Here is a 14,346-nt window from a genome sequence, read left to right as displayed (position 1 = left end):
AAAAGTCAGATTTGAGACTACTATCCTTTCGGGTTAAGAATACAGCTGTTGTAACCTAGTCAGACAACCAGTGCTGAACACTGCAAAAATAACAGGTAATGCATTTGAATGAAGCATTGAAACAAAAACTCTAGAATGCTCCGAACGACTGAACGAGCTTATTTTCCAACGCAACAATGGTCACCCATGTCTCTCAATACCGGTGAAGGAAGGAAACATAGAAGCACATCTCTGGGATGCGTTGCCTGACACCACCGTATTCACCGGTTGTTGCTTCTTCAGATTTCCTTTTGTTGAGATCCATACAGAGCGGCCCTTCTGGAAAGCAATTCAGTTCTTATAAGAATATGAAAAACTGACTTGATGGCTAGACTGTTTCAAAAGAACAGGACATTTTCATGGAACCGGTTGGTTATCTGCTAGATGAACAAATATTTTAGCTCTGGAAAATACTTTAAATAAAGCTTTTTTCAATTTTGAAAACAAACAAATAGCTTTTATTTACTCTAAAATGGGCAAGTCTTCTTTATATAACCAATATTTGTGCCTGGACCTTTGCTTCCGTAAATGGTGTTCCTCGTGTTACATACAATCACAGATCCTTTCAGATGCACTCTATTGTTGCTATTTTGCATCTAAAATATGGCATCGCTCATCACATATTTTTTCCCTCTTTGCTCCATTTTGCACTTATGTGTCTTCAAAATATTGTTTTAAAGTGAATTCCATTTTAGTGTTCGACTCTCTTATCAGTCGTTACGTGAAATCTCTTACCAGTAGTTACATGCAAATGAAATCTAGCTATGCAACCTTGTCCGACTGCCTGATAGTATAATTAGCCATTTAGCACTAAAAAGTTATAATTGGGCTCTATTCACACTAACGAAGCTCTTTTCAAGAGCCGTAAAATTTATGTTTGGAGAAAAAGAAACTTGTAAGTTTTCCCTTGCCCATTGGAACGATAAGATAATCTGAAATTAATATATCAAGAAATATATATAAAATATATATTAATATTTCTGAAAATTAAGAAACACTGAGTAAAAATATGACTATAAGAAATAAAATAATATAAGAAATAAATTATCCTAATCGACTAAATCAGCCAATTTTCTTTAAAGCGTTCTTATTCGAACCGCATTTCCTGAGCGATGACTCCATAACAGTGTAGCCAGCAGCCGTGATAAAATACCTGTCTATCAACATGTGGATCACCCTAAATCGATTACTGGTCTCTTTCTAGAGAACGTGCTAGGAAATGAACAAGAAAAGAATAAGAAATGAACAAGAAATAATTAAAAAATTTTCAAAAAAAGGAATAAAAGAATTAAATGTTTACTAAAGGAAATAAATGTAAAAGCTAAGTACAATGAACTCTAATGCGACCATTTACGGTTCGAAATGATTTACCCTTCTAACAAGATCGCGATCTTGAAAAGATGAGATTTAATACCAAAGTTTCACTGCTATACTTACAGATGACTCACAGATGCATTTTTCATAGAAATATTATTCACTGTATGTCATAAAAGTTTAGTCAATAACTAAAAATTTTTCGAATAATATATATCTGCAAAATTAAATAATACTTCTAAAAGTTCTTATAAGAAATGACTGAATTTAAATATAAGGAATCCTCTTTAAGGCGACCCCTCAAGATTTGATACCTTTTAGATCTTATGTGGAAGTGGTCATCTTGCATAATGATTAAAATGTATGTTTATTTCTGTTCTCAAAAACACTGATCTCCTTAGGAACATAGTCACCAAACTGCAATTACATATTAATTTTAAAAAATGAAAACTTTCAGATTTTAAATTACGACTAAACAGCTTAAATGAAAAAAAAATTACATACATATATACGTTTCGAGAACATTTAGGCTAAAAATACTTAAAAACAGCATATCTTTAGCAGTTCTGAAAGACAATCTCGCGTGCTGGGCATAAAAATTTTTATTCCGTACAATGTTGCTACTGCTGGCTTTGAAATCTTTGTTTCTTAAGTTTCTTAATCAAAAATTCGTTATTGAAGTTTTACAAAATATGAAATAGATAATAACTAAAAGTAGTGTTGTGTGAACTGTATTAGTTGCTTTGCATAGTTATAATCTTAAATAATTGATAGCACTGTAATTGCTAGGCACTTTATTCTTGCTGTTCTTTTGCATTAATTAAAAAAAAAGGTTTTGTTTCAGTACTTGCAGATTTCAGTAATATACATGAATGGGGTATCAAAAGAACTAAAGACAAATTCGAAATTAAAAAATCGTGCTTTCTTGGTGCTCACATTCGAGTGGAGGACTACGTTATTCAAAATTTGATGGTTTTTAGGTACCCTTGATTTTCAACATTGCAACAAACATACATGCATTCATGCAGATTCTTCATTATTTAATTTCTTTAAATATAATACAGGGCGCTAATATTTGCGGAGCATAATTTGAAAAGTCATTCGATGCAAAATCCTATTTCGGGAATAATAGTCCTTTTGGGCTTAAAAATCTGCGTTAAACTTTTCTGGGTATAGTTATAAGGTAATTCTCCCGCCTTCTTAGCGAGCCTTCGTGGTGTAGTGGTCAGCACACTCAACGCATAATTGAAAGGTCCGCGGTTCGATTCCCGGCGAAGGTTGTTGCTAATTTTTCATCTCTCTTGCTTTCAAAAAATCCTAATGTCTCTATAGTGGCGTCCGAACTAAAAGGGTGTTGGATGATGATTCTCCTCACCCAGGATATGGCGATTCGGTCCCCTAAAAATCACAGTCGCCCTTTAAAAGGGGGAGTATATAAGGTACTTCTCCCGCCTTCTTAGCGAGCCTTCGTGGTGTTATGGCCAGCACACTCAACGCGTAATTGAGAGATCCGAGGTTCGATTTCCGGCGAAGGCGGTTGCTAATTTTTCATCTCTCTTGCTTCCAAAAAATCCTAATGTCTCTACATAGTTTTAAATTTGAATCCTCCAACAACAAATGTAAAAATGAAATATTACTGGCCACCAATGGCCGAGCGGTAAAATCTCTGAACACTAATATTTCGACCCAGCGAATGAGCTGTCTGCATGAGATTTTCATCATTTTCCTTATACATAAATTGATATGAGCCAGTTCCTGAAAAAATACTCCACAAAAGCATCGATCTTCTTAAGCCGATAGCCCTAGTGTGCTTTTCCATAATCTAATAAATCGAAATCCTCTACTGGAATATTGTATAGCTGACTTTTGTTATAATTAACAGACAGAAATGGAAATAATTGACTGGGTTGTACATGAAAAGGTTAACAACATTTTAAGAATGAACTAAAACAAAGCAAAAAATAATTATCTCTAAAAAAATATCAGATTACAAAACATGAAAGAAAACAATTTGATGATTAATTAAACAATTTTTATAGAGGTGAAGACTGTAACGAAACAAGGTATAATTTTCACTAAAAAAAATTAGATTAATAAATGGGAAAAAATAATTTGATAATTAATTAAACAATTTTTATAGAGGTACCCTCATGTAGTTAATTATTTTCCTTTTTCTAATCTTTGTTAAACTATATTTTTCATGAAAAATTAAAAGCAAAACTTTATAAAAATATAATTTATTAATAACCTTTGCTAGTTAACTATATAATTTTATTAAGTGCTATAAATTGCATTAATTTTCTACTGATTTTAAATTTTTAAATGCTCAAGTTTCCTTCTTACTTTTCCAGCAAAAAATTTATTAATTAAGTCAAAAGCATGAAATTGGTAAGTAAAAACATCTTCCTTTCCTTCTTGCAGCGCTAACAAATCATTATGAAATGAACACAGATTTCTTCACTTTTGACTACAGTCATAGACACAATCGTTTTATTATAGGGAATTTTCTACTCTTCTTTTCCTTTTCCTTCTATAGGCCTCCCCACTCTTTTTTTTTTTTTTTTTTTTTTTTTTTTTTTTTCGCTATTACCTTTTGGGCCATTTATTTTAATTTTATTTTCTCCCAGGCTTTTCGAACTGGTATAAAATGTACGAAGTTCCTTTTTATTCTCCTCTGAAATAAAAATTGCCCCCTTTCTCTATACCGTGCCTTCGCACCTAAGCTTGATTTTTCGCCCATCGGTGCAGAAAGACTTAGCGGGTGCAAAACAAGACATCTGTCTACTTTGTCTGTCTGTCTGCTCTTAAAGGTATTGGCAATGCCCAGTTTTGTAAAATAGGTCTTCGTAATAATAATAAGTAGATAAGGCTTCTAAATTGTGGCCAGCAGCCTTTGCGCATGCAGGGATAACTTGTTACCCTTTATTGCAGAACCAAACAAAATGATTCGTTCTGTGACCATTTGATTTCACTTCGTTTTACCTTAATGGTTTCAGGTAATTATCTTTTCGTCATCCCGCAATAAACTAATTTTCCTTTTTGAAAGAGCTTGGTTTATCCGCAGGCCGGTCACCTGAAGATAATCTGAATTAATCATACTTCTGTACATAGAATGAGCACACATAAAAAATCCTCATGTACGCAATCAGCAACGGTAAACAGGCAGGGGGCAAAAAAGCCCCAAACCTTTGATGCCAATGTATTGGAAACCTCTAATCAAGGCGTCAAAATTTTATTTGAAGATCGTTACAAATGTTCATGTATCAGATTGTTACATAGGTGCCAAAAGAGGTAGAAATATTTATAAAAAGAAAAGAAAGAAGTTATGTAACGAAGAAACGTAGATGTACTCATGAACTTTGACCTGCCCTCGAATTATCGAATCCATATGCTGAATGTTGCCTGGTAACAGACAGAAAAAGAATTCCTTACAGTACACAATCTTACGTAATTCCGCCTCTTACTGGTTACAAAATTTTGAAGAGAAAAATTAAGTTAGAATTAAGTTAATTTGATTTAGAGAAATTAAATTAATGTAGGGGGAAAATAATTAATTTAGAGAATTAATTAATTAAATTCAATTAGAGAAAATTAATTTAACACAACATTTATGTTGTGTTAATAAAATTATGTTTTATTGTTAAAAACAATAAATTTTCCGTGAAGGAACTGATAAACAACTAATATTATATAAATAGATTTTATTAATTGAGATTGAATTTAATTAGAATAATTAGATTTTTAGTTGTAATAAATTTGAATACATGCTTTTTTTTTGTGATGTATTTCACAAAAATTATGTTTTTATTAAATTAGTCCCTGCGTGCCCGGCCGCCTAAAATAGTTATTATATAAAAAAAAAAGTATGTAAAAGGATTTTAATGATTACAGCTAGTGTAATTTCATTAAAATATTTAAGGTTTTTTAATTAGATATATCATGAATGAAATGCATTTTTATCTAAATTAAATCAATTAGATTTAAAAGGTTTAAAAAAATAGAAAGTGCATTTTACTTTTAAATCACCTAGTTTGCTTGTCACTAACAAACAGATTATAGTCTGTTATAGATACAGATTATAGTCTGATTAATAATAGTGCAATAACAGAGAGATTATAGTCTGACTATTATATTTCGCTTTGTCGAATGACAAAACATCAGAGTTTGAGACACACATATATTTTATTTCTGACATGGTAATATATTTCTATTTTTTTTTTTTTTATTAAATTTGAGAGATAAATATTTTACACTTTGCCGACTGGCGGAATATTTCTTTGAGTACGGGATTAAATTTGAAAGATAACGTATCTTACCCTTTGTCGAGTAGCAAAACAAACTCGAAATCCAAAATTCGGGCTTCCAGATTTACATGTTGGGGGTGGACAAACAAAGTATATATTCAAAACTAGGTGGTTCTGGGATGTTCATTGTTTTTCCGCAATGCGAGGAATATACACACACGCATACATACAGATTCTTCATTATTTAATAATAGAAATAAATACTTCATAATAAACTAAAGTAAGGAATTATTATATTAACTAATTAGCAACAATTGCATATTATATATTCCAAGTTCTTAACAAAATATGTATTAAGTACATGTGAAAAATATACAATTTATTCTCCTCTTTCTATGCACATAAAACTACACTTTTCTGAAGCCTTTTTCAGGGGCTTTGTGCGCAATCATCGTAAAAACAATCGAACGGAAATTCTAAAAAGAAACAATATATAATTTTGGTAGATCTTCGTAATGAAAAATGTGACGTAATTCCTAAATATCAGCCATTTAGTGCATACATTTACGTTATCTATTTTCTTGTGATAATATCATCACAAACATGTTAAAATGTGTTTACTTAATCGCGTTTAAATTATGATAAAACGTTCGAAGTTCATAGGGCTTCAGCCTTCCCGTGACATCTGCTAAAGTGCTTAAAAGGTTTGATTTAAAAATTCTTCTTCTTTTTAATATATTCTTTCCTTCTTAATTATCTTAGTTATGAAAAGTTTCTATTTCCATGTGAAATTGGTCTAATTAAGCTGGTTTCTAATTAAGCAAAATTCAAGAGCAAAGTTCCAAATTCAAATTCTAAATTAAAGGCGAATATAATTGTGAAGAAGGTAAGAAAAAAACAATAAATTTATTAAAGAAGAATTTGTATTAAAATAAAGTAAAAATTGCTCCACGTGTAACTGACCAGAAAACATTATTTTTATGAGAAATCTATAAAAAAAGATGCTGCTAATTTTCATGTAAATAATTAAAATACGCAGCAGTGTGGGGAAAGACTCGAAGGGTAAGTGAACTGCCAGAGTTAAAGCAATTACAAAATAATACAGAATTACCACAGATTATTTCAATATATTACATTCAAAATCTTGAATTTTTCAGACATCAAACCATAAACTCACACGAAGAATTGGAAATTTGTTTTCTAACCATTGATTATTCTACAGAAAGAACTATCAAATACAACAGAAAATTTTAGAAATTCTTTGTTAGGAAAGCCTTTTATTTGATACAAGAGGTGGATGAATTTCAACGCAGAACGAATATTTATGATTGAGCAATACTTCGCAACACATTCTTACGAAAAGGTTGCCAAACTGTTTAAAAAGACTTTCTAAATATTCTTGAATCTAAAAAGACAATGATTTTCTTTTACTATCTTGATTTCGAGAAACTTAAAGAGTTTGCCGTAAGAAATTAAGTATCCGCCTCTGTCTTCGGAGCTCGGGCAAAATGGACGAAGTCAGATATGAAATTTTGCAGTTACCGAAGAAGGGTTTCAGCAGCATGTAATCGCAATCAAATTTATGAGATAGGAATAAAGTTCACAGCTTAAACTGTGATTGAAATTTCCTTTGATATTATTACTTGTAACAATAGGAGAGAAGCAGTTCATCCATCGAAGCAATTTGCCATTAATATCCATTCTGGAATTTCCGTAATTTTTTAAAGTTTGGAATCGAATCACTTTAAATGCCCCAATCACTTTTCAGATTGTTGCCAATAAATATTATTGCACTGTATTCAGGGCTTAATTTCTGAGATTAGAAGTGCCGGAGTCTTATGGAAGACCGTCAGCGAAGAGGAACAAGAGTAAATAAATAAATAAAAATGACTATTAAACTCAATATTAATTTAAAAATTAAATAGTTAGTTATTATCAAATTATTTAATGTTTATAAATTGTTATTTAATCAATAATTATTATATAATTAATTAATTATAATTTAATTGATGATTATTAAATAATTAATTATTATTTATTGAAACAACTAAAGATTGAAGTAATTATATAATTAAAATTAAATAAAATGTAAAGAGATAAATTGAAATTTAATACGCGATTTTTAATACATGAATTACATAAAAGAAGTGCCGCAGCCTTCTTATTCAGGGCTCCGGTACGTTCCGGCTAGAATTATGATTTATTACAAAAACTAAAAAGCACCGGAGCCGAGATTCGGTGGGCTCCGGCCCAATTTAAGCTTTGTTCGTAGGGGGGGGGGTCTTTTATCATCACAAAAATTAAAAATACTTTAAAGTATAGCTGGTGAAAATTCCCGGGCGAAACAGAATGAGGGTATGAGTGGATGGAAACAAAAAGAGAGAACGTTCTCTTTGACCACGGCTCTCTGCTGATATAATTATAGCCATCAAGCAGATGTCTGTCAGGGGTAAAATGAGTCCTGAATCTAACTCCTAAGGATGAATGTAAAGTTGCTGGTTACGCCTTCCCCCATTAGTGGATACTGTAGGAAAACGATGTATAGGACATACTTCAGCAGTTTATATCAGTATTTCACTCTTATTGTACTCGCTGTCACTTCACGCACATTTAAGAACACAAATTTTCCTTCCTGCGAGAATAAGTAACTGTAAGCATCGATAACAATACACTAGATACGCGTTCGGCATGGCGAGAAATTTACGCGTTCCTAAAAAAACTCCCCCAAATTTATTCTTTTCTTAATGAGAAAGGTTTTCGCATGTGAGTGAGGGGACTTTACTTGAATGGGTCATGTTGTCATGAGTTCGTATTTCTAGGGAAATAGAGTATTGCAAGGTCTGCTTATTGTTAAACTAAAACGCTAAGAATTCTAATTTTTTCCCCTTTAAATTGTGGTTCAGTTTTATATATATATCAAAAAAAAAAAAAAAAAGTACCGTAGCTCATCTTATTTAGGGCTCCGGGGCGCTCCGGCTTGCAATTTATCTTAAAAATTGAGAAGCGCCGGAGCTGGACTCCGGTGGGCTCCGGCGCAATTTAAGCACTGACTGTATTATATTTAAAGAAACTAAATAATGAAGAATCTACATGAATGTATGTATGTTTCTTGCATTGTGAAAATACAACCGTACCTAGAGGCAACACATTTTGAATAACGTAGTTCTCCACCCGAGCATGGCCACCTGGAAGCCCGAATATCGAATTTGTTTTATTGTCTATTTCTTATTTTATAAAACTTTAACGAATTTTTGATTAAAACACTCAACAATTTCAAAGTGAGCAGTGGCATCTCTGTAGGAAGTAAAACTTTTTTTTTTTTTTTTTTTTTTTTTCTGGCTTGTGAGAGTGTCTATCGAAAATTCTAAAGATAAGCTTTTTTAAGTATTTTTAGCACAGTGTGACGTTAAGCCAAATGCTCTCGAATCGTGTATGCGTCTGCAAGTGAAATAAACGCCCGTTTGGGCGTAATATAAAATCTGAAAACTCGCTTTTTTATTTTAAATAGTTTTTGCACTTTTTATATGGAAATTAACATCGGAGCTTTTAAAATTAAGAATTCCTTTTGAAGTACTTTTCGTGCTGTTTGATGCTCATGAGTAAGCAGTAAAGGCTGTTTTTATTTAAAAAGAGACGCGAAATATTTATATGGACAGTTATAGTTAAACTTTTTTATCAGTTACCATTTTAAAATGGTAAACTGTTCTTTGATATTGTTATGAAATGTACAGGCGCGGTGAGATAGCTTCCCCTCAAAGCAGGTTTAGGGTTGCCATAAAATGGCAAGGGAAATCAGGGTTGACACATCTGGCGAGAAATCGCCCATTTGGTGACAAAATTGTCGATATGCCATGGGCAGATGGAGAACCGTCTGGAACGACCTCTTACCGATTTAGCCCGGAATGTTCTCGAACACAAGCCGAAAGCTATATAAACCCTGCTGGTCCGCAGTCAGTTAGTGTGAGAGTGCCTCGTCTAGAGTGCGAGATAGTTAGTGTCTCGAGTTAGTCAGTACGTGCCGAGTCGATCGAGTTGACAGCCGGGCAGCGAGTGCCAAGTGGGTCGTCGAGTGCGTCGAAGAGTCTCTTAGAGTATCGCGGTTAGTGCATCGTCGAGAGAGTGTTTTAAGCTCCAGGAACGACTGAACCGAAGAGTCGGGAGATGTGCTCTGTGTGTCGTCGAGTGCATCGCGAATTGTAGCGCGGAGAGTCTCGAGAGTACGTGTAATTCTGAGAACGACCGAACAGAGTCGGGAGCTGTACTCTGGTGCTTTGCAGTGAAGCTGTCTGCACCGTTGTAGCTTGAAGAATATGTCGCTAATTGTTCCAGCGAGTAGTTTTACAGTCGAGTAGATCTTCGACGACTGTAAAACGTGACTTTGGAGCTGTCCTGATTAATACCGTCCAATAAAGTGTGTTTCGATATTGCATCGAGTAGTGTCGATTCACTCCAAATGCACACAAACCCCGTACGAACGTGAAGGAAGAAAATAACGTAACAACTGGTATCAGAAATAACGCAGCAATATATTGCAGTCAAACCTGCTTTTGTGCGGTCCTTTTCTATGCGATTGATTTTTGTGCGATATTTTTGGTACAATTTTTTTGTGTGTGTGATTTATTTTGTGCGATTTTTATGCACTTTATGAATTCGAACTGCGTTATCGTTTTAACATCGTTGTAATATTTTCAAATATCAGTGTACATATATACACTGTAGGGCGCTGTGTTCACTTGTTATCAACAGTCTCCCGATAAGGCACATTCAACAGTTTTCGTTCGATCCACTAAGCAGCATACGCTTAGTGTTCATAGATTTTTTTCACGACTCCTGTGACAAATGATTCATTTTATTGCGAGATTAAGAGGTAAATTAATTATTTTTCTATTTAGGTATAGCTTTTATGACTTTATTTTTATTTTAGAAGTAACTACTCCCTTAAAATGAATAACTGTAGGGGGTGAAAAACTGAAATGTTTCAGATTTTAGATTACATCCAAAGGGGATTTTTTTTTTAACGTTTTGTGTGTTACCTTTATTTATTAAATATTATGTTCTACGTACTCAAACTATAAAATTCAGTTCAAAAGCGATATCGCAAATGAATATTAAAATGAGCATATCTTTAGAATTTCCGATGCAGAGTCTCACGTGCTGGAGATAATTTTTTTTCGTTCAGTATTATTGCCATTGCTCTCTTTGGAATCGTTTAGTTTTCAAATCAAAAATTCGTTGAAGTGTTACAAAATTTGAAATCGATAATAAAACAAATTTAAAATTCAAATTAGGGCTTCCGCATGCCCATATTCTATGGAAGATTACGTTATTCAAATTTTGATGGTTCTAGGTACCGTTGTTTTATCACAATGCGAGATATATACATACATTTATTCAGATTCTTCATTATTTAATTTCTTTAAATATAAGACAGGGCAATAAAATATGGTGACAACGATTTGAAAAGTGATACAGCCTTTTAATGATTTCAACGCAAAATGCCAAAACGAAATTAATAGTCCTTCAGGGCAAATTGGCCCTTTTGACTAAAAAAAAGGTAAAGAGAAAGACAATTGCATTAAAAACTAAAACTGAAATATTTAATAGACTGGCAAATGGCGAAGTATCCACAGCTGTTTCTAACGAATTTAAATTAGATGAATCCATTCTAAGAGACATACAGTCGCATACATCGACATACCATACAACGGTACACTAAAAGAACCATACAAGAGTAAAATAAATGAATCTTAATTGTGCAACAAATGAAAACATGTGACGTGACGTTTACAAGCAACTGATCAAACGACCGTCGTCGCGAAAACTTATCACCGACTTTAACAAAATATAAGTCAATTGGAATATCTTTAAGTGACGAAAAAAATTTTGAACCAGTTCGTCACAAGCAGATGCACGTTTTGGACTACGGCGAGTGGCGGTGAATGTGCATTTTGAAAATTTCTCCATTATTATTATTATTATTATTATTATTATTATTATTATTATTTATGTTTTCATGTGTAATTTAATTATTTATTTTGTTTGAAACCACTTTCGAACTAATTTGCAAATCTTTGATATATTTCCTGATTGTGGCTTTTTTTATGCGGTTTCTCTTCACAGCATTGAAAAAAAAAATTCTCTAATATGTTCTAAGACATTATTTGTTATACGTATTTATGAAATTTCTGAATATATATATATATATATATATATATATGCGCTGTTTCTTTTATTCTGCTTCTATCTACTGCATAAAAATAGGTTTGACTGTAGTATAATCTGAAGTTTTTAGATTCTAATTTTTTTAAAAAAAAATAAATAATAATTGTAAACATATTTAATATTCCTTACACGATTTAAAGAAAAATCAAAGGCTTGAAAAAAAAATTTTTTTAGGTTTATTTTATACAGAATGAATCTAAAGTGACTTTTGTAACATGTTTCCGCTCCTATCAATTCAGATGTCGTTCTATTTTAATTCTAAGGGGGAAACTGCTTAAATGTGTTAATTTATGGAATATAATCTTATTAGCTGTAAGCAGTTTTGTCTCCTAAAATATAAATTTATTGATTGTACAAAATAGCACGGAATTTTTTAACGATAGCATAATAGAATGTACCCGTATCTTTTCATCGAGAAACGAGTTCCAATCAGCTGGCTTTCTGACCTTAGAGCAGTTTTCGAATTAGAATAGAAGAGAAACACACCAATGTGACTATCAAAATCGCAATAACAACCTTGTATTTAGCGTACATTTATTGCAATTTTGATAGTTTTCGAATTGTATGCGATAAAAAGTAACTTCACGTGATGCAAAACTAGAATCGATTTCGTCATCCATGGCTTGAATTTGACGTCGAAAAAGGGTAACGAAAAGTGTAAACTGAAAACTTAACAGTTTCAGTTGCCCGTTTTGCTTCGCTACAGGAAAAGCCAATTGATGCAAATTAAGTGCAGGAAAAGGCAAGCCAGTGGAGAAATAAGAGCGCCATCTACCGTGCAATGAATGAATCATCTTTTGGTAACCACTCCTAATGTTATCTTACAGTTTCAGTTTTGATTTTCTTGTTAGCAACAGGATAAAAGCACAATGTTGTAACGTTTGCAGTTAAAGCCATTCGTAACGGAGCGTCGAACCTTTAAAGATAGTATCGGTTGTTAATCAGAAGCTCCTGTATTGAGTAAGCCCTTATTTTCGACAGGTATTGCATACAGTTTTAAATTTTGTTACGTTATTTCAGAAACGTTTATGGTGCTGAAGTTATTAATCAGATATTTGCTTGTTATTTTTCAGTTTTACCTGTTTATTTTCGAGTAAACATGAATGTTTTGAACACGAACCTTTTTCTATTTTTAAGTGTTTCAGTAATATGTTTTGGCAAAATTATTTTATACAAACGCAGTCGTTAAGATAACTTTATTTTGCAAAAATATATTAATTATTTGTAAAGATATGTCGACATTTGTTTATTATATTATTCTGAAATTTTTTTAAATTTTTTACAAGGATGTTGCTTTATCCTTGCAATAGAATTAAATCATTATAGTAACTGAATTGCTTCATAAGGGTAGATTGTTCTATCTGAATTCTAAAAATTATATAATTTTTAAATGCTATGTTTATTGGCATATATTTAAAAATTTTTGAATGATGAGAGTTATCATTGTCATTTGAGGTTATTTAACTGAAAATAAGTTTTGTTTTAATGTTAAAAGACAAGCCCTCGCGAGAGCAGATATTTAATTGACATTAAGAGTTATATTAGATACGTAACATCCGCCAAACGCAGTTTCGTTAGCATGCTAAGAAACTTCCACCTTATAACAAGACTCCTTCTCAGATGGCATTATGCTATGAAATTAATTTTAGAATTTTTAGCCCAAATCGGCAATTTGCCCAGAAGGGCTATTAATTTCGTTTTGGAATTTTGCGTCGTCCACTATAAAACGGCATTTAACCTTTCAAATTGTTGCCACCAAATATTAGAGCCCTGTATTATATTTAAAGAAATTAAATAATGAAGAATCTGCATGAATGTATATATATATGTTTCTCGCATTGTGAAAAAGTAAGAGACCTAGAGGTGTAAAATTTTGTATATGGCACCTCCACTCGTATATGGGCATCTGGAAGTCCAAATTTGGAATTCGGAATTTGTTTTATTATCTATTTCATAAAGATATGCTTTTTTTTTTTTTTTTTTTTTTTTTTTTAAATATTTAGTGATATTGCTGTTGAATTGAATTTTAAGGTTTAGGCGCGAAGAACATGATATTTAATAAATAAAGGTAGCACACAAAACGTTAAAAAAACGCTATAACACAAGAATCGTTAAAAATCGTATTATAAAATCTGAAAGCTTTTAGATTTTTTTCAAGTTTTTATTTTTTTATTAAACTGATTCATGAAAAAGTTCCAAATTTTTCGGATATGTACTAATGAACATTAAGACAAATTTAAAACTCCTCCATGCTTTGTCAATTTAATTATTGCTTTGAAATGTATGTAGCGAAACATTTCCTTGTAAATAGACTTAATTTTCCTTGAAGTTACTAGTTTATGCACACAACTTTAAAAAGTGGACAGATATAGCATAAATTGAGAAAATCATAAACTCAAATCCTTCTTTCGATGGCGAAATAAAAAAAAAAAAGGAGAGAGGACAGATTTTTCAGGTGGACTGTAATTCCATTTTTTTCGGATATTTAGAGATTTGCTGTAATTATTTTAATATGTATTAAAACGCC

General features: G+C 32.1%; 1 protein-coding gene across 1 annotated transcript in view; it reads left to right on the top strand.

Annotated features, from left to right (window-relative positions):
* Positions 1–10,445: 10,445 nt before the first annotated feature.
* LOC118193225 (uncharacterized) overlaps positions 10,446–14,346 on the top strand; it is a 34,258-nt gene continuing 30,357 nt past the window's right edge. Inside the window, exon 1 of the mRNA XM_085819241.1 lies at positions 10,446–10,464. The gene's annotated coding sequence lies outside the window, so the exon portion shown is untranslated. The remainder of the gene's footprint in view (positions 10,465–14,346) is intronic.

Source organism: Stegodyphus dumicola, chromosome 1 (assembly GCF_044657685.1).
Source record: "Stegodyphus dumicola isolate Sdum_Otavi_A_Nest chromosome 1, ASM4465768v1".
NCBI classification, from domain to species: Eukaryota; Metazoa; Arthropoda; class Arachnida; order Araneae; family Eresidae; genus Stegodyphus; species Stegodyphus dumicola.
This window is presented reverse-complemented; position numbering and strand designations above follow the sequence as displayed.